This window comes from Protopterus annectens, chromosome 7.part0 (genome assembly GCF_019279795.1).
Source record: "Protopterus annectens isolate FY-2018-M chromosome 7.part0, PAN1.0, whole genome shotgun sequence".
NCBI lineage: Eukaryota > Metazoa > Chordata > Ceratodontiformes > Protopteridae > Protopterus > Protopterus annectens.
Window position 1 is genome coordinate 1,341,481,832 of NC_056739.1, and position 21,562 is coordinate 1,341,503,393.

At 36.8% G+C, this 21,562-nt stretch overlaps 1 long non-coding RNA gene across 3 annotated transcripts in view; it reads left to right on the forward strand.

Annotated features, from left to right (window-relative positions):
* Positions 1-21,562, forward strand: part of LOC122807045 — a 497,813-nt gene that overhangs the window by 129,718 nt on the left and 346,533 nt on the right. For all 3 annotated transcript variants that reach the window (XR_006365581.1, XR_006365580.1, XR_006365579.1), the window contains one exon: positions 9,371-9,491. This is a non-coding gene — a long non-coding RNA (uncharacterized LOC122807045). The remainder of the gene's footprint in view (positions 1-9,370; positions 9,492-21,562) is intronic.

Genomic DNA, 21,562 nt, shown 5'->3' on the forward strand with positions numbered 1-21,562 from the left:
AAGAGGGTAAATCCTGAGGAGGTTTTATCAAATAGAATTGAGATAGATTACATGGCAATGAATTTATCTCCAGAATCTTCTCCCAATAAGTATAAATTCACATCTACTAACATTAACAACAATAACAACAAAAATCAAATATCAAGTAGAGGTTACAGGTGAATCAATATGTGAGACATAGGAGGGGGGATATACACCTAAAAAATGAATTCTTTTGCTATGAGTTTATCAGGTAAGCTTAGTTTTCAAAATATTCAATCAATGCACAGAATATGAAATCACCAAGGTCACAAACTGTGGAAACATCATCAATAATACACAGATATTAATGTTAGCAACATACAAAACAAACTTTTTTTGCAGGGGGGACTCTTTATTTCCATGACTTTAAAAATAGTGATGTCAAGGCCATTCAGCCTTAGTGACAAGAGAATATACCCTTAACACCAGTATGCAGTGACCTTGAACTTGTTATGTGGGTGGCAATGTTTGAGGTTATGGACTATATTTTTCCTGAATAGTAACAATAAGTAAAAAAAAAAAAAAGTGCAGTTGAGTAAATTAAATGCTCCTGTGATAAAATAGAAATGTAGCCAATGAAAAAATAAATAACTTCTTACATTAAAAAATAGCACATAATTTACAATTGTAGTAACCTTCCTTGGTTAATATAAAATCGGATAGCAAGAACACTTCCCCCTACAGAAATTATGAAATAGAACATCAAAGATAGCAAGCTATCATAATAAGAAAGAAAGAAAGAAAAAGCATTAAACAGGACAGAAAGAATAACAAGACAACAATAACTTGAGCAAGAGATAAAATACAAGGACTTAACTCTGAGAGCAGCTTAGGTTTAAAAAAATAATATGCTATCAGAGTCTACAGGACACAATGCAGATATAAACAAGAGGAAAACATCAGTTATCCAAAGGGGGCCAATTTACATTAGAAATGCTCAGGAAGAACAAAAAAATCACAACATGTACAGGAAACTACACAATGACACAATGACTATGTCACTTCGGCATCATATCCAGTATTTCTTTTCTACTTTTAGCCCATAATGCACCAGGAAAGACTCCTGTTCACCAACAGCCCTGAACTGGCTAAAGTAGGTATTCAGAGAATAAATGAAGTACACAATGATTTAAGAAACAGATACCTACAAAACTGTCTAGTCTGACAAGAAAGACATAGCAGAACAAATAGAAATGGTTGAGAAAGAAAAAAAATCAGACTTTGTCCAATCTGACAAGAATAAGCTGGCAGAACAGATGGAAATAGATGAGAAAGAAAAAAAGCAGGATCTGGAAGTAATTATGCTGTATGTTGCTGCTAGGAGTCTCTCTTATTAAAGGTGCTGATACATAACTGGTGAAAAATATGAAGCATTTAACTAAGAAGCTTACTGCCTATCAGGTATTAGAGTTACAAGGAAATTATTTTGCTTTGTAGTCAGAATAGAGTTGGTAGCGACAGTGAAAAACAAATCATTACAAATATATTAGATCTTACTGAAATTCTTACAGGGAGGCAAATAGAAGTGACATACCATCATCATTTACATATCTTTCACAGTTTAATCCTGCTATTTAAAGAATAAATAATATATTCCAAAATGTGTTAGAAAAATCAAGTTTTGTATTCTGAACAAAGTGAGAATGGCTTTGAAGTGAAATATGCCTTTACCACAAAGACTTTAAATAAACTGCCACCAAGATGCATATGTTTTTTGCTACTGGATAAAGCATTCACATATTTAAGGTAGTGGAATACCTCAGCATTATTTATACAAATATTACATGTTTGAACAGCAATAATATTTAATAACAACAATCTGCCAATGAGTGTGGGTAATACTGGGTTTTACCATAGCTGACCTGGTTTAAGCATGAGGGCAAAGCCAGCATCACCCACATACAGGGTTGGATGATTTCCTTTTTATAGTTGCAATTATTAAAAGACAAAAAAAGAGAGCTTGGCTACCGTTTTAAATAATGGCAGTATGAGGCAGAACTTCCTGGTGCTGTAGTGTTTTTCCACCATCTTTCACAGCTGAGGATGACTTCATAATGCACTGCACATGTGTGAAACATGTATGTACCACTGTTTGCATAGTGTATTGTGGTAAATGTAGTTTGAGTCTTCATTTGCCTTTAAGGAGTCAGGAGTATACATGTATCCTACTGTTTCTGTAAAAGACCCAGTCTATTGTGTGAAATCAGGTCCTGTTTTGCATCCTGAAGTGCTACAGACTATTACAGACTTTTCCCCTGTATATTAGTTTTTGTATTTATTCAGATTTCAGCCACTAAAATATGTCTGTTGCTGTCTCCTTATATCTGACAATCCTCAAATATAATTTTGTGTATTTTTTCTACATTTGCCCCTCTCTCATTTGACTTGGAAATATATTTTTATCTAATTTAAACATCCATGTTTAAACATATGAAATGTTATCTTTGTGTAGGTAACATACATCAATGCCATCTGCTCAGGCCAGCCATTCCTTAGGACTTTTTTAGCTATATTTGTTTGTCTTTTTCATTATATTTCTTAAACTCATACAGTTGGGCTAGTTACATAATAACTAAAAGAACTTCTAAATTCTTCTCTAGCAAGTCATCCTACTGCTCCTATCAACTCTGCGCATTTGCTTTCCAAATGCATAGCGAACTTTCACACTATACTTTTATAAGTTCATCAGTATTCCCTATAATCAGCCAGTAATTTTTGAAATTATCTTTTAAAATAGTTTGTGATCTGATTTCTGTAATATTGACTTGCCATTTATATAACCATTAAACTTGAACACAATAAGCAACTGCCTACATTTATTTTTTGATTTGTTCTTACATTGTTTGTGCTTCTGTTAGAGCTGTTGACCCATATGCTTTTGGTTGTCCTTGCATCAGCACAGTATCCAGTCTCTTTTGACTTGTATCGTCTTGTAGTAAAACTGTATGTTATACATCACAAAATCTAAGTTGCAGGAGGTAACAGTCCTTTTTTAGAAAGCAAAACTTCTGTTTTGCTCTGCTGACTTAAAACCAGTCCACCTCATAATATAGTGTTTTTTTCAGTGACACTGTAATATTTGGTAAGTTGGGTATGAATTCTTACAGATGTTGTACTATGGCACTGACTTTCTTCAAATCTGACTTCAGTCCTTTTTGTGTTGAAATATGCTTCATAAATTTGAGATCAGTCATACATTTATGATTATTTGCTGTTATTCAACTTCAGTCTTCCTGCCTTAGCCTGCACAACAATGTGATTAGCCTTTTGGTACCTTTTAAGACAAGTAAGTCATGTATTACATTGATTACGCCAAACTTTACTGGATGGTTGGGAGGTTGGTTTAATGGTTAAGGTGCTTACCTCACAAACACAAACTACAGTGTTTGATTCTTACAAAAAAAAAAAAAAAAAAAAAAAAAAAAAAAAAAAAAAGGAAAATTAGCTAGGCTTAAAATGGCCCACAAGGGCAGCTAGTCAAGTATTTGCCAATTAACCTATTTACCTCACAAATATTATTTCTACAGCAGCACCCTTGAAGACTTCCAGTGCTGATGAAATACCAAATGGCAATCTTAAAAATGTTAACTTTGCCCAGAGGGATATTGAAAGTACATAGGCTTGAACTAGTCTATTACAGCCTGGTTTGCCAGAAGCCATGATTAGCATCCAGCACACAAAAGTATTTCATGCTGTATATAGTTGAAACAAACTTTTTAAGACTATGACATAGACAGTACCCCATTTTAATCACTCTGTTAGATCTTGAGGGTCTATGGAAATCCTAAGCCTGCTTTGCTTCTCAGCGACAGCCATGCTTTTAAGGTCCATCCATTTAATAATTGATTTTATTTATTTATTTTAACAAGGTGAGTGAACTGGTCTACTGATCTTTTTGAGTTGCAAGCTATGCTCAAACAGCAGGAAGTACAGACTAATAGGAAAGTGTGATTAATACTTAAAAGAATAAGAGAGTTAATGATATAGTAAATGATGTATGTTTTACATTCTAAGCAACTATACTTGTATGTATGCAACTAATTTTATATATATATATATATATATATATATATATATATATATATATAACACACACACACACACACACACACATGCATACATATATATATATATATATAGATATATATCATATCTATATATACATTTATATGTATGTGTGTGTGTATATATACATTTATATGTGTGTGTGTGTGTGTGTGTGTGTGTGTATATATATATATATATATATTTATGGGTCTACTATGATTCACTGAAAACTCATCAAATTCAGTGAAATGAGTTTTCAGTGAATCAAAGTAGACCCAAACATATATATATATATATATATATATATATATATATATATATATATATATATATATATATATATATATATATATATATATATATATATATATATACAAATACATACACATATACGGATCCTCTTCAGATTATTGAAGTTTCAAAACTTCAAAATTCATAATCAAATCTTCGGCGATATGATCTCGGCCATATCATCTTTGGAGATTCAAACTTTCGGCAATGTGATAGGGGGAGCTATAACTGTATATATATTATTACTGCACTTTCTTACTCAAATATATTATATTTTTCTGTTTTACTACTGTATACTCTATATATTGTACACTTCTGTAACTTCTCATCATACTATGCTATAATATACTATTGTTTGCTCTATTAATTTGTACTCATCTCTGACTTTTGTATTTTTATTATATATGTGGAGCTTTTGTATTTTTTATGATTGTCATGTATGTGGAGCTTTTCTTCCTGGTTCTGCTGAAAACAGGTACCTGATTGCCCAGTCAGACCAACCCAGTAATCAAATATAAAATATATATGGCCAAGACCATATGCTCAACGTTTTGAAACTACAAACATTTTGAATGGAGATTGCCATACAGCGTGGAATGGGAAATTTGCTGTTTTCCTCACTGTAGTGAGATCTCTGAATTGGTATATTTAATTAGCAGGGGATGGGTGGGGGGGGTACAGGGGCTTGCCCCATGCAAAAACTTTAATCATATGGTCTCAGCCACATGAATTTTGAAGTTTTGAAACTTTGATAATCAGAAGGGGATCCATGTATACATGTGTATATATATATATATATATATATATATATATATATATATATATATATATATATATATATATATATATATACGCATATAGTTTCAGTTCATAATAATTTTCAAATCAGTGATCATTATAATTTTTTACTTGGTTTTGCATGCTGCCAGCTGTTGTGTGTGTGAGATTGTGGCTCATACACACAAGATATTATTTGCAATATTTAGAAAAGTACTTTATGCTGTAGTTTGTGAGTTCAAATATAAAATATATGTAGCATGATATACATATAAAGGGTATTGGTATAGATGACAGCTCGAATATTAACTAGTATTATGAAACCCAGTACAAATGACTCGTTTTTGAAGGTGATCTTTTAATGCATCTGTAAAGGCTCTCAGAGTTTGTAGATTTACATCACTTGGATGTTGCTTCAAGTGGAAGGACATAATATAGAGAAGGCCCTTTCCACTATAGGTGTTTTGAATTGTGAGTGTGTTAGAATGAGGCTTTCATCAACTGTGCTTCACAGGGAGTAGTTTTGCTCTCATATAGGCAGTTTTTTCTTCAGTGGGGAGAAATAATTAAGCCTAAGGATTTTAAAAAGCAGAGTATTGAGTAATAGTATAGCTCTGAGTGATAGAAGTAGTCAGTTGATATCCTTTAGTGCTTCACAATGATGCTTACTAGGATCAGATAAGTGGACAAATCTGCAGATCATGGTTTATGAAGTTTCCAGTTTGTGTGAATTGGAAGCTGAATGGAAGCATATTAAGGACAAAAAAAGTATACAAATTTTGATATAACATTTCTAGGTAATGCTTATTTAGTAGTTATTTTTGTTAGTGTGTAGTGTAAAGGTTAGGCAGGATCTACAGTAAGACCTAGATATTTTGCTCTGATACCTGAGGGATGATTATGTTATCTCTGTCTCTACGCATAATATGTTGCAAAGCGGCTAATTTGTGTGAAGTTGCAAAAAGCATAGTATTATTTTTTGGGGGGGGTTAATAAGTAGTTTGTTTGTAAACACCCAATTGCAGAAATCAGTGAGACTAATTTTTGGTTGTTTTTTAAAGAATGGTATCATTTGTTTGAGTCCAGTGACGGAATGCAGTCATGTTAAAGAATAAAGTTCAGAGAAGGAAGGACTAAGCAAAGGTCATTAATAATAGTGAGAAAAGTAGGAGGCCTAAACCAGATCCTTGCGGACTCCTGAGTTAATGGTTAAGTTAGGTGAGAATGAATAGTATTAGAGTATACTTGAAAGTTTATGTCCTTTTGGTAGTTTTGAAACCATAAGATTATTTTATCACCAAAGTTAAGCGTATCCGGTTTATTTAGCTGGAAACTGTGATTAACTTTCTCAGATATCCTGGTCATATCAATAAAGATGTCATCTGTGATCTGACCTTCATTTAGATTGTTGTAGGTAGAATACCAACAACCTACATTCTTCTCAGTTCTTATTCAGTCTTCTTTCTCATATAGCTAGTCACTCTCCTTTGTGTCTGAGTTAGTGACATTGCACCTAGAACTTAATACTGAGGTATTGCCCTGGTAAACAGCTTAAGCCAGTAAATACATTTATTCAAAAATGTAATTAAAACCAGTAGCTTCCTTTAAAATTGTTTCATTTCTTGTTTATTGCTTGCTTCTTTAACTTTTTGCGATATACTGGTAATCACATTACTGCTAGCATTAGTAAGAACATTCTAGAACAGAGAAACATTACAATTTTATGTATTGTTCTACTGTGAATTATATTTACCAATGATTGTGCTCATAAGAAAAATCAGACTCTTCAACTTACTTTATGCCCAGAATATGTCAGAATAGTACAAGCATATTGCATACAGTATCTTGTAACGTCAGTGCTTTAAATGTAGATTGCAATAATATAATGAATTCTGTTTAACTGTTTAGCTTAAAAGAAACACTTTTGCCTTTATTGTAAGCTTTTCTGACCAACACACATTCTCACTTGTTTGTCTGCCATATGCTCAATATTTATGCATTTCTAACACACCCACAAATATTTCATCTTTTCTTTCAGGTTTAGACTCAATAATATGTGAAATATACTTCATCTCTTAACTTATTTTGCATAATCTTTTTTATAATTGCATAGCCTACAGGTTTGAGTTAATACTTTGATTTTCTTTTCTTGGTGCTGCGGTAGCGTTGTCGCCTCACAGTAAGACGTTGTGCCGTTCGATTCTCAGTTAGAGCGTCTTCTGTGTGGCAACATGCATGAATGGGCGTTCCTTCATTGAAGGTTGTGCATCAGGCCTGGCAAGTCAGCACGTAAAAATCCACTGCCAATCATTAGCGGACCGGAGTTCCACTGTGGCAACCTCTAACCGGGAAAAGCCGAAAGACACAACAACATATATTTAACCATATCTTGTGCATAATACTTTATCTCACTGTAGGTGTTTCTCTGCATAATCTTTGATACTCCATAACTTCCTTTTATAATTCCTTTGCACTTTATTTTCATATGGCTTTAATCCTGCTTGTTTCCAGTTCCTAAGCAAGCCCCTTAAATGATATAATATATTTGGTGATTTACATGATTCACTTTGCACAGGCACAAAGCTTTATCTAGTGTCTATTTTGATTATCTTAACAGTTTGCCTCTTACCTGGTCATTTTAAATGCTACAGACAATTCTATTGATTATCAGGGAGTCATGTAAATCACCAAACATACAGTTTTCACTCTGTTTTTTAAGTTAGTTTCATAAGTTTATACAGTTTTGTAACCCCTCGATTCCTTGTAAAGGATAAGTGCCTTACAAAGAGCAGCTTTTTCAGGGCTCACAGCACTGCGGTGGGGGTGCTGCGGTAGCGTTGTCGCCTCACAGTTAGACGTTGCCCATTCGATTCTCAGTTTAGTTAGAGCGTCTTGTGTGTGGCGACATGCGTGAATGGGCATTCCTTCATTGAAGATTGTGCGTTAGGCCCGGCAAGCCAGCACGTAAAAATCTACTGCCAATCATGAGCGGACCGGAGTTCCGCTGTGGCGACCCCTAACCGGGAAAAGCCGAAAGACACAACAACATATATTTAACCATATCTTGTGCATAATACTTTATCTCACTGTAGGTGTTTCTCTGCATAATCTTTGATACTCCATAACTTCCTTTTATAATTCCTTTGCACTTTATTTTCATATGGCTTTAATCCTGCTTGTTTCCAGTTCCTAAGCAAGCCCCTTAAATGATATAATATATTTGGTGATTTACATGATTCACTTTGCACAGGCACAAAGCTTTATCTAGTGTCTATTTTGATTATCTTAACAGTTTGCCTCTTACCTGGTCATTTTAAATGCTACAGACAATTCTATTGATTATCAGGGAGTCATGTAAATCACCAAACATACAGTTTTTACTCTGTTCTTTAAGTTAGTTTCATAAGTTTATACAGTTTTGTAACCCCTCGATTCCTTGTAAAGGATAAGTGCCTTACAAAGAGCAGCTTTTTCAGGGCTCACAGCACTACGGTGGGGGTGCTGCGGTAGCGTTGTCACCTCACAGTTAGACGTTGCCCATTCGATTCTCAGTTTCAGTTAGAGCGTCTTCTGTGTGGCGACATGCGTGAATGGGCGTTCCTTCATTTAAGGTTGTGCGTTAGGCCCGGCAAGCCAGCATGTAAAAATCTACTGCCAATCATGAGTGGACCGGAGTTCCGCTGTGGCGACCCCTAACCGGGAAAAGCCGAAAGAGACAACAACAGCATATTTGAAATCTGTATCATAACTGCTAACTTGTCCCCCACCCCATTTACTTGTGATATACAGGAATGATGACAATTATATTTTATCTTTTCTAAAATTCCACTTGCACTGAGATTTGTCTAAAACTTTTGGACCCAAAGCTTCCACTTTCAGTCTGGTTACCATACAACTTCAGAAATGTTAATGGTCATACTGATGTTATTCTGAGCAAACATTTGACTTAGTGATTCATTTTTTGTGAGTTAGATTTGAAAATGCAATTACTTTATGAGAGCAAAAAACAAAATACTAAAATGTTAGCACTTGAGACTTTAGTGTAAATTGGTAAAGTCATAAATCTGTGTTACTATTGGTACTGTTGAAATATAAGAAACAGACTTTTGTTATGATTGATTTTCAAACTTAAAACAACAAAATACTTTCTGTGGATTATCTTATGGCCACAATACATTCATCTTATCTTTAATATGGTGGAACTTACTCATTTTTGTCCTCTTTTTTTTTTAAGAAAGTTGCAGAGTTGATACTGAACAGGAATGTCATTTTTGGTGTCCTTACTTCACTTTTCTTTTGATACCATGTGATAATGCTTCTGTTGAAGAAGTTCAGGAAAGGCCTGGAATGAAGAGGTAAGAGACATAATGTGCATTCTTTTCTACAGTCATAGGCTGTGGAAAATAGTCAGTCACATGACATGCACCCTCTTAAGGTACCTCCCATTTTTAAAGCGATAGAACACAATATCCTGCACTTGCTCAGTTCTCTGTTACTGTGACCCTCACCTGGACAAGTTTTAAAAGGTACAGTATCAAACTCTTATAAGAGCCTGGACAGATTAACATGTGTAAGACTTGCACTGATATTATTTTATTATTTATGAGAGCAAACTAAACAATAGAACTCTTCCCCATCATTGAAGATGAAAATAGGTAATGGGAGTTCACATGCCTCCCTGCTATCTAATGATCTTAAGCATGCCCTAACAAAATTATAAATTCAGTAGCCTGTTATTTTGTCTTTATATTATTTGGGAATGCAGGTGAGGATATGAGAAAAATAGCCATGATAGCAGGAGGGTTGGGGATTTGTTTGATTTATATAATGATGAGAGAATTTGGAAACAGAAAACAAAAGCATTTTTTATACACCAGTGTGACTCATAGTTTACACTCATATCTGTAAGGATGTTTTTGATGGGGAAAAGAGTTAAGGTGTAGTATGATCAGTGTTTATCTAAATAAATAGATTAAATAGTATATTTAGGTGGATGTGCAGCAAGTAAGGGTGATAAAGGATAGTGAGGGAAAGGTACTCACAAGAGAGGATAGTGTGTTGAGTAGACTGAAAGAGTATTTTGAGAGGCTGATGAATGAAGAGAATGAGAGAGAGAGAGAGAAGGTTGGATGATGTGGGGATAGTGAATCAGGAAGTGAAACAGATTAGCAAGAAGGAAGTAAGGACAGCTATGAAGAGGATGAAGAATGGAAAGGCTGTTGGCCCAGATGACATACCAATGGAAGCATGGAGGTGCTTAGGAGAAATGGCAGTGGAATTTTTAACTAGATTATTTAATGACATTTTGGAAAGTCAGAGGATGCCTGAGGAGTGGAGAAAAAGTGTTTTTGAAGTTATGGGAAAGAGTAGTAGAAGCTAGGTTAAAAAGGGAGGTGATGATTAGTGATCAGCAGTATGGTTTCATGCCAGGAAAGAGCACTACAGATGCAATGTTTGCTCTGAGAGTGTTATTGGAGAAATACAGAGAAGGTCGAAAGGAGTTGCATTGTGTCTTTGTAGACTTGGAGAAAGCATATGACAGGGTGCCTAGAGAAGAGTTGTGGTATTGTATGAGGAAGTCGGGAGTGGCAGAGAAGTATGTAAGAGTGGTACAGGATATGTACGTGGATAGTGTGACAGTGGTGAGGACTGCAGTGGGAGTGACAGATGCGTTTAAGGTGGAGGTGGAATTACATCAAGGATCAGCTCTGACTCCTTTCTTATTTGCAGTGGTGATGGACAGGTTGACAGATGAGATCAGACAGGAGGCCCCATGGACTATGATGTTTGCAGATGACATTGTGATCTGTAGTGAGAGTAGGAATCAGGTTGAGGAGACTCTGGAGAGGTGGAGATATGCTCTAGAAAGCAGAGGAATGAAGGTTGGCAGAGCTAAGACACAATATATGTGTGTAAATGAGAGGGAGGGTAGAGGAATGGTGAGGATGCAGGGAGTAGAGTTGGTAAAGGTGGACGAGTTTAAGTACTTGGGATCAACAGTTCAGAGTAATGGTGAATGTGGAAGAGAGGTGAAGAAGAGAGTACAGGCATGGTGGAATGGGTGGAGAAGAGTGTCAGGAGTAATTTGTGACAGACGGGTAGCAGTAAGAGTGAAAGGGAAGGTCTACAAGAGGGTAGTGAGACCAGCTATGTTATATGGGTTGGAGACAGTGGCATTGACAAAAAGGCAGGAGTCAGAGCTGGATGTGGCACTGTTAAAGATGTTAAGATTTGCACTCGGTGTGACTAGGATGGATAGGATTAGGAATCAGTGTATTAGAGGGTCAGCTCATGTTGGACAGTTTGGAGACAAAGCAAGAGAGACAAGATTGCGTTGGTTTGGACATGTGCTGAGGAGGGATGATGGGTATATTGGGAAAAAGATGCTAAGGTTGGAGCTGCCAGGTAAGAGGAAAAGAGGAAGGCTTAAGATAAGGTTTATGGACGTGGTGAGAGAGGACATGCAGGCGGTTGGTGTGACAGAGCAAGATGCAGAGGATAGGAAGAAATGGAAAGAGATGATCCGCTGTGGCGACCCCTAACGGGAAAAGCTGTAAGATGATGATGATGAGGTGATTCAGGATTCATGAGTGTAGCTATGTATAGGCTGTATAAGCCTTAGTGCACAAATATATCTTTAATAGGACATAATTTTGCCCAAAAACCAAATTTCACAGCTTGAAACATGTAAATGAAGATAAAAGAGGACAAGTAACCAAAAAAAAAAAAAAGATAACTGTGTCCAAAGCTAAAGCCTGATAATATTGCTGTTCAGTAAATGGCTTCTAATTTTATAATTTTAGTAGATGTGTTGCATCTTTGATTTTGTATTTTAGATCTAAACCACTGAACAAATGCCAGTTATGTTGGCGTATCTGTATTAAGTGGGGGGAGGGGGTAGTAGGACACGAGTATGGATTGCAATCAGAAATTTGTGGTTGTTACGCTGACAGAATCTATCTTATCTGACTACTCTCCATAGCAGTTGTCCTAAAGGAGCAATCTGTTTTAACAGATCATTTTTGGGGCATCTGTTTTGAGGTGAATCTGACTGCACACCAGTTTGGGGGTTCCTTTCATTTTCGGTATGAAAGGAAGTACTGTAGCAGTTGCTGCAACAGTAAGGAGAACTAGCGTTGTCTTTTTGCACGATACATTGTAAGAGGATGTTGTAGATGTCATAAGCAGTTTAACCCATTTTCACATTTGAGACCCCACCCTCTGACATGAATGCTATCCAGCATGTGGTTACTCATGCTGCAAGGAGCTCATTTGTGAAAGTCAATGCCAGAACTAGTATTAACATGAAGCTGAATTGCCAGCCTATAAGGTAAAAAAATTCAATTAGCTGCTATCAAACCCTTGCAAACCTCACTCCCTGTTTTGAGCAAATAGACTGGACTTCAGCAGTAAACACATGTTGCAGATGCTCAGCAATTCAATTCCACATCACTGGCTTGTTTGTTTTTTTCTAATTCTTCTTCTAGGTGTGAAAGTGAAACATACTTTTCGGGTTGTATGCTGCTTTAAGACAAGCTAGACTGTTAGATGCTTTAGGCACTCATAAATCATTAATGACTTGTATGTCCTGAAGAGAATTGATTTAATATTCCTGGAACTTAAATGTGCTGAACTAGGGATTGGCAATGAACTCTCAAAAGTGTGCAAAAGAAAGAAAGCCCCTGTTTTTTTTTCAGAGTTTATAAAACTGCTTCAGTGTATGTGAGAGTTTCTCTCTACCAGAATTATATTTACAGACATGCTATGGCTTCATATGACCCTTGATTCAATGTAATTTATTTCTGAACATATACACTGGATAATTTAATAATAAAACTTTAGTTACACAATGTGTAATTAAGAGGTTATGATGGGGAGGGGATGTGGTTTAAGTTTGTTCTGAAAGAATATTGGTCATACATATATGATGATATATTGATGTGTGGCTGTTCGGTGTTTTAATCTGGGGTTATTTATACTGTTTTATTTAAGTAAGCTATCTATATCAGTTAGAATTTTCTATTATTCAGGGCTTTGTGGTTCATCTTCTTAAACTTCCTTTCTTCAGCTATACACCTCTGGCAGGAAAAGCATTATGGCAGATAATGTTTGAAATGTACTTTCATATTGAAGGAATATTATTTGAAAATGGTACCTTGCCTGGTAGAAGAAGTCAAAGCCATGTGTAGTTTTTCTAGGTGGTCTTATGTCGACTGGATAGAGCTGCTTCTGTCTCCTGGAAGAGAATGCTTTTGTCCTAATAGCATTCTTGCACGCTAATTGAAGAAAGACTTGTACTCAGTTCCTTTAGCTTTCAAACATCTTTATTGACAAATGAGTGCTGCTTCTTCAGCACTAATTTGGTTGAGCTGAGTTATTACTTGCTACATCAGGCCAGGACAGCACCCCTGGTTTTCCTCATATTGAAGGAAGGGGTGTGATAAACTATAGCGGAATTAGTGGCAGACATGATCCAAAAGATGAATTTTGGGATAAAATGATTCATAGAAAGTAGTCCTTCATACACACACATACACACACACATATATGTATATATATATATATATATATATATATATATTTATATTCACATTCCCATATACTACTATTCGGCCAACAAGATTGCAGCAGTTTGCATGCATCATGTCTAAGCTGTGCTTTGCCGGGTCGGTAAGGTGAATAAGAAACAGTACAATATAACTAGAGAAATTGTTTGGTGCAGTAGGTCTTACCTGATAGATGTCTGTCACTAGAAAAGAAGAGGAGGAATATATTTTATTAAGTATGTACAATGCACAGGCTAAGGATCTAGCTCTACATTTTAAATCAAAGGTACAGCTGTATTTTTTGGGTGTGTGCCCATTTTAATAAGATTTAGCATGACTCTAGGACCCTGTTAATTCAGAGTCTGTCTAGTGGGTTTGAGACTAGGGCACTGAACTGATGCCTGATTATGTGATGTTGATAGTATTGAATGCGTCCAATGTATTGATTAAATATAATCTTACATTTTGAAATATTTTCAGGGCACTGTCCTTTTTTCTTGATAACCTCTGGTACTCCCAGGAACTGCTCACAGCCCATGCTGTCCTTTTGTTCCCACTGTGCATAACAACTAGGCTCTAGACATGTCGTTAAATGTTCACAAACGTTATCTGTCCCAGTGTGTACATTCAGCACTGACAGTATTATGGTAGATTGCAGAGAAAATTCCTTAGCTCTCCTGGCAGAAAAAAGTCAGGTCATCTCTTTCCCTTCCATCCCTGGGTGGCTGTCTAGCTTAAAACCTTCTGCTTATGGCTGGGCCTCTTTGTTTGCAGACTGGCACTTTCTTTTTATTACTCAGAGATACACTTGCTGGCATGTGAGCATGCTAAGTTTAAAGCTCACACTCAGTGTTGTGGCCACTAAGGCCACATACACTTTTCATTTGTGGCCTTGCTTTTTGTGAGGGTTCTACTTCTTTAGAAGTCGTGCAGCTTGTTCTTTCCTCTGACTCTTCTCATTATCTCTGTCGGCAGTGCTGCAACTACTGGCTATAAAGCCTTGTGGGTTGACTGAAGAGGAATTTGTCATAGGTTTATAATGGAACTGTTATTGCCATTGTCACATTTATTTGAATGTCATCTGTATGGCTTTATCTGATATTTGCATCTGTTTAATGTATTTGCTTTCCATTTTTACTGACCAGGTAGTTGTACTGGAACTGAATTATCAATTTCGCAATGGCACAATGGTGACCGAAGGAAACAAGTTACCAGTAAATAGTTTAATACCAAGGCATTACTTTACTACATAAAATCATGCTGCTGTTAATAGAAGCTGTGGAGCCACTTGAAACATACTAAATAGATGTGGTAAAGTTAACAGAAAGTCAACAAGTATAACGCATAAAGCCAGGAAGATGTCCACATGCAGCACTAACTCTTGTATGCCCATATGGAAGTAGGAAAACATTTCATAATCTGAGATTCTGCTGTATGGCAGACCTACTTGATAAAACAAGCATTTCAAGCATTGTACAGGACATGTTTTCCTGTATCATTTGCTGACAAGGAGTAGACTATCTGTGACTTATGTTTGTCTTCATAATTATTATTCTGGCTTGCAGGTTAAGTCAGTGATGGGAGAGAAGCTGATTTATGTGTTAGTGGAGCACACGATATTCTTTTTGTGAGTCTAACATTTTGAAGTTTACGTGTAAAAGAATACCCAATGTTTATCACAGTAAAACAGCTGTCAGTCCTCCTCACACTCAAGAATAGAGATATCTGTGCAGTTACCGATTCATGGTTTAAAGCAGCAGTGCAAGGTTTCAGTACCTTCCAGACTTTTAGACTAGTAGCTGCACAGACAAGGGTTAAAGATGGAGGTGTCTCAATATACATCAATAACAAGCTTACCTCTAGGGTTGTCAGACAGGATGATGTGTTGGAGTTCCTCAAGGTGCAGATCTCTATAGAAAAAAATCTTGCACCATATCCTAGCCAGCTATAGGTCACCCGCCATGCCCCAAAAAGCTCACAATGGATACTTTGACCTACTGGAGACACTTAACATCCAACTTAACACCTTACTTTTGAGACTTTAATTACCCCTCTACAGATTGGAAATCCTACACAGCCTCAAATCTACAGCCACAAAGATTCCTGGACTTCATAAATACAAACACCCTTGACCAAATAGTGAATGCACCCATTAGAGGCTACAACATACCGGGCCTCATGCTCACAAATATGGGAGAAGGCTGTACCCTCCAAGTGAAGTGTCTCATCCTCTGTGGTAAGGTCGGACCATAAAGCTGTCTCTTTCAAAATCAAAATGAACTCTGTAATCCCATTTAAACTAGTGACAGAATCTGTTCCAAGGCAAATTACCTGTTATTAAGTGATGGTTTGTCAAAATTCAATGCCCCTCCAAACCATGAAAACACACCAGCCTGTGCTGAATTGCTCTCACAAACTGTGTACAACCATGTCAGGACCAATGGAAAAATTATTTAACTATTGTCTTAAAACAGGCTTTATGCCATGTGAATGGAGGACTGTGACGGTCATCCCCCTTTATAAGGGAACACCTTCAACAGATCCTGGAAACAACAGACACATTAATCTGACTAGTCTTATTTGCAAAGCCATGGAAAGAATTATAGAAATTATCAACAAGGACGTAGAAGACCTGCAAACACTGGATCTATCCCAGTTTGGCTTTGTCAAAGGAAGATAATGCTTACTAAACCTGGTGGACCTCTTTGAAAAGGTCACTAAGGCAACGGATGATGGGAAAATGGTGCATACTGCCTACATAGATATGGCTAAAGCATTTGATACAATACCCCGCTCTGGTATTGTCAGCAAACGTATGGAACAATGTATAAATCTGTTTATAACACACACTGGATAGCTATCTGGCTCACTGATAGGACCCAGGAGGTTAGAATTGGTGAAGTCACCTCCACAAAGAAGCTGTTCACCGGTGGAGTCTCTCAGGACTCTGTGATAGGCGCACTCCTCTTTGTCATCTATGTCTCAGATGTCAAAGCCAATATCAAAGGCCTCTAGCTAATCAGATTTGCAGATGATTGCAAACTGGAAGCATTCATTGAATCCCCCAGAATTAAAACATCCTTCAGGAAGGTCTAATACAAAACAAACACTTGATGCCAAAGCCATGGCTTAAAACTCAGTACCAAGAAATGCTTTATAGTATAGTACCTTTTGGGAAGTCTGCCACCCTAGGTAACTACATCATCAATAAAACACCCTTAAAAATTGATTCATTAGTCAGGAATCTCGAAACTCATGTAGATAGTAACTTATCCTTCAACCAACACATGTCCCATGTCGTAAGAAAATAATTCTAACTTATAAGCAAGGGTATGGCATCTATGTCCAGAGAGGTCATCATATCACTGTGCTTGGCCCTCATCAGGCCTATCATGAAGTATAATGCCCCCTTCAGTATGTACCTGTCCAGACACATGCAACAATTGGAACATCCACAAGGGTTCCGTACAAAAAGAATACAAGGAGTAAACACAATGTCATACACTATTGGCTCAAAGCCTTGTCTCTTTACTCGGTATCATACAGACTTCTGAGAGGTGATCTTTGCCTGCCACACAAGACATCCCTGGACCCTGTTTTGATGAATCTTTTACACATCTGCAAAAGAAACAGAATCAGTGCTACTAAATTAAATGACCTAAATTTGCTTGCAGCATAAATAGGACATGCTGGAGAGACAGATACATTTCCCAGAGAATTTCCATTCTCTGGAACAGGCTCCCCAACCATGTGAATCAGAGTTCCTCCCTATCCCTATTGAAGTGCAACTTGGACCATTGGATTGGTAATTGGAAATTAACCCTTTATCTGGCTCCTATGTCTCTGATGAACAGAGGCAGACAGTAAATTGCCACTATAAATCAAATATAAATTAAACTTATGGGTGTTGTTTGGGTTGCATGGTTAGGCTTTTAAGGGCCCTAGTGGTTGTTAGCCTAGTATTCACATATGAACCTATGAAGGGGTATGAGTTCCCAGCACTGCTGAGATGTTTGTCAGCCTACTCACAGACGTTATTCTAGGCATGCTACTTTGTGTACTGTTTTATTGGAGACCCTAATGTTTGTTGCTTGATAGTTGATTTACTCTGAGTATTGAAACTAAAAGATTAGCAGTGCCCTGCCATGTTGCCAGACAGGGTGAAGATGGAGAAAGTGCATGTTGCATTTTCCTCACTTTTTCCCTCAACTCCAAGCCTATGTAATCTCAAGGTTGGTATGTAAGTATGCCTACAGACAGTATCTAACTTATTTCCAGAATACTTATTGCACATACAAAATGGGTGACCATAGTTAGTCACCACACTTTAGGTAAGTGGGGTGAGGGAAGGGGACAAAGGTGCAGGTGGATTACCTGCATATCATTTCTTGCATACTGTCCTGCATAATTAATTTTATTGCTAACTGGGAATTGTATGCCTTACATTACATGAAAATGTATTAAGTTAGGAAAAGACATCATATTGTAGATTATAGTGGTTGAGCATAGGTTATTGTTAGAATTACCATACTTTAAGGAAATGTAACTTTACCATTAAGAGCACTGCAGCAAAAGCTACCCCCCAGACATTGTGGTACCTCTCTATGTATCAAATCACAGGGACAGAGTACATCTTGTAACACCTTCTTGTACCAAAAAATGAAGAAGTTAGGAAAGGAAATGAAATATTGTCAGGGAATAAGCAGTTTGCATTAATCAAACAAGGCCTACTGTGTTGTCCAATTAACTAATACATCCATAGTATCACATCTACTAGAAACAATGTCTGTTGGAAAAACAAAATAAATATTCCACAGCTGTGCCAACAGTTATAGCAAAGATAAACAAGCATGTATTCCTTTTCTTTTTATTTCAATATCTGAAGAGGACCATGGTTATAATAATAATAAGTCTTCCAGGAGGTTTAAATAAATGACAGAAGGTGTTCTTAAATATTAATCGTTTCATTACAGTATAAAAATACAGTCATGCATTATCTGTTCCATTCTATAGCCAAAAAAGGACTGTGTTAGAATTTTTGCTGAGCTGTTTCAGACATAAATAGTAATCAAAAACAAATGCAAAAATATTTAAACAACCACAAGTAGCCTTTGCACCCCAGTCAACAGTAGTATCATTTGGCAGCATTATTAATCAGTGTAATTTGTAGTAGAAATTCATGTAGTAAAACTGCCTAATACATGTTTAATATGCACTGTCAACAGAATGTTGCAATAGCAACTTATGAATCCTTCTTGTCTCCATCTTGTGTCTTTCTCTTATTTTTAATGTATTTTTCCTTTTTTTTCTTTTTCTTCTTTCTTGTGCCCTTTTCCAGGGGTCCAGAGAACCTAGGGGCAGCCCATTCTTGTAGCCCCCCAGATCAAGGAATGCTCAGCATCTTCCTCTGCCTGCCCTGGAAGGTCTACTTAGGATGAAGGACATGGTTCCAGTTTTGTGGGAACCCTGGCAGTGTGTAACCTGCAAAGCTAGGAATGGCAAGAGCTTTAGGACATGGTTGAAGATGCAGTTGAGTGGGCAGCGTGAAGACACCTTCAACACATTAAACTTCTCATCCAGTAGGTTATAGACTCACTGAACTGGTTGGCTCTGTCCATCCACCCACCAATGACCTCCACCCCACATTAGCCAGGTTCCTCCACTGTAGGCCCAACCACCAGTGGGAATTTTTGAAGTCCTCTGAACCACAGCAATAGCTGATTCAATACCTCTCCATCCTCCCTCTTTTGTGTCTCTTTGTCTGCCATCTGTAAGTCTTGCGTCCCCCACTAATGTTTGCCCATCATAGTGCTCCTGTTCTTTATAATGCATACATTCCTTAACTCTTCCCTAAGCCTATGTTACCCTCTTCCCTTACTCCTTCCCTAACCTCCCACTTATATAAAAAGTAAAAAAATAATGGTGGTGGGGGGGCTACCTATATCAAAAACACAGTTTCCCTCCTCTCCCCCCTACAGCATAACCCTCTTGATGTCTTTCTTTTGTGAGCATCTTGCCTTCTCTCTCCCCCATTTTTAGCTATCCTGTCTTCCCATTTCCAACCTTATAGAGACCCAAAATGTCTACATAAGGACACCCATATATTCAGAACATAACACCTGATATCTTTTTTATATTCACTTCTACAAAGCTGTGCTAAGTGCTGTTTTCCTTAATTGAGCACCAATAATATATGCAAGCTTGCTCAAGCCTGTGCTGATCTCTCAATTCTGAAAATAGCCGAAAATAATCAACACCTTACACTCAGATGCTTATATTGACATATAACCACAGCAGTTTTGATCCGTTTTATAAACTTACAGACAGCATAAAAGCTTTTGTATATGTCTGTGTATCCCTTCACTTTTATGTAGTCAGCATATTTGCATAAAAGTGTGGTGACACACTTTGCCGGTTGGTCTTGTGCACATACTGAATGTGGGACTATGAATACTGCCTATAGTGTTAAACAATAATGTTTAAAAATGATAAAAGTTTGTGATTAATCAAATAAAGCTATTTTTTAAATAATAATAATAATATAAAACACTACAGCTAAGACTGCTTTTATAGGGCATACACATATTAGTACATAGCCAGTTTGAGCTACAAATAATTTTTTGTGACTTCATAGAAAAGGTATTATCGATTGAATAAATGTAAATTCAAGTGATATGGTTTGGCCAGTAAGCTGTAACCACAGTAGTGATATTATTTAACAATAATATCCCTGTCAAACCATACCCCATAAACTTAATTATTATAAAATTCCTCACCTCTCCTGTGTAAATGAAATAACATAAAACACTGCTAAAAGAAGAAATTAAAATAAAAATCATTCTGTGGTAAGAGAAAGAGACTGCATATTTCAGGAAGAGCAGTAAAACTGAATGACACCCCTCAAAACACAACATGTTTTAGCATCCACAGTGTGCCTGTATCTACATGGTTGTTTTGAGAGTTGCTTATGTCTAATTCCACATATAAATGTATTGGTGAGTTATGTGTGCAATATGTGAATAAGTGTGTACATGTGTCTTGCAACACATCATGCATTACAAGATTATTTTTCTACCTGTTACACATTGTTTTTTGGCATGCGTGAACGTTGAAGGTTGTGCGTCAGGGCTGGCAACTCGGCATGTAAAAATCTACTACCAATCATTAACGGACCGGAGTTCCGCTGTGGCGACCCCTAACCGGGAAAAGCCGAAAGACACAACAGCACATTGTTTTTTGGCATAGGTTCCAACTCTCCTGTAATATGCTAAAAGAGAAAGATTATTAGTTAAATAGACTGCATGCTTCAGAAAAAAAAAAGGTTAAGAATTTTAAGTACAATAACAACCATATAGCTGCATTTTGACAACTACCAGGGCTGGGCTTTGCAATTGCGGTATCCAATTTGGACCATTTTGGTGCCTCCCTTCCTACTACTACATCCCTTCTTCTGTAGTGGCAATGCATGATTGAAAATGTAGTACTCTCCACATACCTCCCAATCTGCTAGTGTAACAAATCTGGACAAAATCAAACATAAACATTTGGAGGCAAGGGCCCAAAAATAGGGATGGATTTTAAAATTGTTCTTATAAACATATAAGGTTGCCAGAAAAAAGGGTTTTAGATTATCATGCATCTGGAGGATGCAAAGTCTTAATTCAAATGTATATCATTAGTTATATCAGTTCTCAAAGACTTCACTGAAAAACATAAATTTTATGAGAAGTAGTCCAAATATACTATACAGAAATCTGGACATTCTGCAAAAATCTGGACACGTGAGAGGTATGTCTCCACTAACAGAATTTTGACTTGAATAGGAATAAGATTACTGATAGGAAAATTCCTTGCACTTTGCTGTCATGTCTCTGTGGCAA